Raw genomic sequence first — 3,476 nt, forward strand, 5'->3', positions numbered from 1 at the left:
TTTGGTATCCACACTCCTAATATATCGGACCGAGACGAGTTTGTTTCAAAATTTCGCCACACCCCCTTCCGCCCCCGCAAAGGACGAAAATCTGGGGATATTCAAAAATCTCAGAGACTATTAAGGCTAGAGTAACCAAATTTGGTATCCGCACTCCTGTTAGATCTAACTATAAATCGTGTATCTCAAAATTTCGCCCCATCCCCTTCCGCCCCCACAAAGGACGAAAATCTGTTGCATCCACAATATTGCAGATTCGAGAAAACTAAAAACGCAGAATCATAAATAATGACCATATCTATCAGATTGCTGATCAGATCGGATCATTTTTGTAGCCAAAAGCAAGAAATCAATTTGCAGTGGCTACGCAGCGCCCGACGTCACGCTCAGACTGATTTTCTGTCTCTCTCGCACGCACTCTTTGTCGTGTCGTTTAATATTAGCGGCGTCTGCCGGAGGAGAGCCATACTGACTTAGTATCGGGTATAACCGTAGAGTTGCGGTGTCCGCAGCAACTCACAACGTTCCCCCTCGTTTAATTTCCCTTGGCGTCTGTTCGTTTATCTTCAGGTAAGACTTGGAAACGGTTTGTTTTCCGATGTCTTCAATGAAGATGAAGAACCTCAAATCATCTACGCTGTCTTTCTGATCTCATACGGATCTTTGGAACATCGATAGAAAACTAAGCCCCAGTGTATGTTTCCGGGCCACGAAGAGTTTTACTTATTTCTGTACAAATAGCCTCATTGTCATGATTTATAGGAAAACTACAGGAATGGCTTTAAGAAGCTGTCTGTTGTCCAAGTCATTTCAGTTTGCGCTGTAAGTACTACTCAACTTTATGCCTGAGAGACCAAAGGATAATTAAACCGCTTTGGATTCACTGGTGATGCATTTAGCTTAAGTGCACTCCTGACCACGGCTCATTTCATTAAGTGCCTTAGTTTGCATTGGCTTATCTTTATTTGGCAACTTGGATCACTGCTTCTATTAGCGCTGTCTAAGAATTACCACTGCCCAGGGCTTAGGTGCTCTAACTTGCCAGAAATTATTTTCCTCTTTAGCTGTATTTGGTGAATTAATCCGGGAGCCTCAGACTCTTTAAGCGTGGATTCATTTATATACCGTACATTTATGGCCCTTACTCTGTTTGAAAGGGACGGCATCTGACTTTTATTGGAGGTATCACAAGACAGCTCGCTCAGTGCGGTGGATAGATCTGTGTGAAGCGTTGAGGAAGCAGTTCAGAGATAGACGTATAGACGTCGACATCAGACAGATGATTCGCGATAGGAAACAAAAAGAAACAGAGACTTTTGAGGTTTTTTTGACGCAATCCAAAAGCTCACTGATAGTTTAGAGCAGCCTCTTTCTCATAAAACTCTGGTCGAGATCGTTCGTTGAAACTTGCGGCCGGAAATACAGCATAAGATCCTGAATCAGAAAATAGATTCGATAGAAGCCCTACGGGATATATGCCGGAGGCGAGAATGTTTTATGAAAGCAGTGCGTCGGACTCATGGTTATCAAAAACCTGCTCCATTTCGAAAGCAAATCTCGGAGAGATTTCATGGACTTTAAGATCTAAAACAGCCGAAATTTTTGTGTAGACGCCTGTCACACTAAATAAAGTTAGCTTCAAATTTTTGAGACGCCCCAAATTGCACAGTGGGTAAATCGGAAAATTACGCTTTTATTAAATGAAATTGTTGAATTCCGAATTATTTTTTTTTCAATTTGCCCGATTATACATCAAAACATCATGGACTTTATCAATATATTTTTTAAGCTCGCTATTTGTAGAGCTGTTAGCTCTCAAAGGCAACAATAAAATAAAAAGTTTCAGCCCGATTTGACAACGTTTAGAGGTACCGACTTGAGGTCAAAGTTAAAAAATACGGCCCCAAATTTAAGCTCGAATTGTTAATATTTAAGCCAACAATAAATAGTTAACATTCAATTTTCAGACTAATGTGCAATTAAAAGTGCAGAGTATTAAAATATCGAATTGCCACCCTCGTCTACCCAAAATGCATTCTGGACTTTATTCTGAAGCTTTATATTTTATTGTCTTATAACACTTTTACAACCTGAGACCTTTGAAAATTAAACATTTATAAACAAACGCAACCTTAAAGTACACATTTTAGGCGCCAATTTATACAAAGTGCATATTTTTACCACTGGGCAACAAAATAGCACAAATTTCTTGTAGATTGTGTATCACATGGGTCTGTATCCCAAATTTGGTTTGCTCTAGCTCTTGTAGACTCTGAGATCTAGGCACTAATCGAGACAGACGGAAAAACAGACATGACTATATCGACTCGGCCATTGATGCTGATCAAGAATATATATACTTTGGGGTCGGAAACTCTTCCTACTACGTGTAACACACTTCTACTTTCACCAAAAATCTAATATATCCCTACACTTCTTGAGCACCGGGCTTAATATAAATAATAAATAACAGCCCAAAATCTGTTGCATAGTATAATTAAACCGATATGGTGATGAGTTGAGTCGTAAATGCGAACCGTTTTATTTTAAACGAGGGGGAACGTTGTGAGTTGCTGCGGAGACCGCAACTCTACAGTTATACCCGATACTAAGTCAGTATGGCTCTCCTCCGGCAGACGCCGCTAATATTAAACGACACGACAAGGAGTGCGTGCGAGAGAGACAGAAAATCAGTCTGAGCGTGACGTCGGGTGCTGCGTAGCCAGTGCAAATTGATTTCTTGCTTTTGGCTATAAAAATGATCTGATCTGATCCAGATTCAGCAATCTGATAGATATGGTCATTATCTATGATTCTGCGTTTTAGTTTTCTCGAATGTGCAATATTGTGGATGCAACAGATTTTCGTCCTTTGTGGGGCGGAAGGGGGTGGGGCGAAATTCTGAGATATACGTTTTATAGTGAGATCTAACAGAAGTGCGGATACCAAATTTGGTTACTCTAGCCTTAATAGTCTCTGAGATTTGTGGATGCCCCAGATTTTCGTCCTTTGCGGGGGCGGAAGGGGGTGTGGCGAAATTTGGACACGAAACGGTCAAGGTCCGATATCACAGGAGTGTGGATACCAAATTTGGTTGCTCTGGCTCTTATAGGTTGTGAGATCCTTGAACTCATATTTTGCAATTGACAAAACCGACCATGAAACCTGTGTGTTAGAGAGAGACAGAGCGAGAAAGAATGAAATTGTTTTCTTGATTCTGGCTATAATAATTATACGATCTGGTTCAGATTTCGCACTGTAGAAGATATGGTCATCCTCACCGATTCTGCGTTTTTGGTTTTATCGTATCTTTAAAAATGTGGATGCCACAGATTTTCGGCCTTTGTGGGGGCGGAAGTGGGCGGGGCGAAGTTTTGAAATATTTTTGTAGCAGTGACATATCACAGAAGTCTGGATCCAAAACATCGTTGCTCTAGCTCTTATAGTCTTTGAGCACTAGGCGCTGAAGGGGACGG

Source organism: Drosophila miranda, chromosome XR (assembly GCF_003369915.1).
Source record: "Drosophila miranda strain MSH22 chromosome XR, D.miranda_PacBio2.1, whole genome shotgun sequence".
Taxonomy (NCBI): domain Eukaryota; kingdom Metazoa; phylum Arthropoda; class Insecta; order Diptera; family Drosophilidae; genus Drosophila; species Drosophila miranda.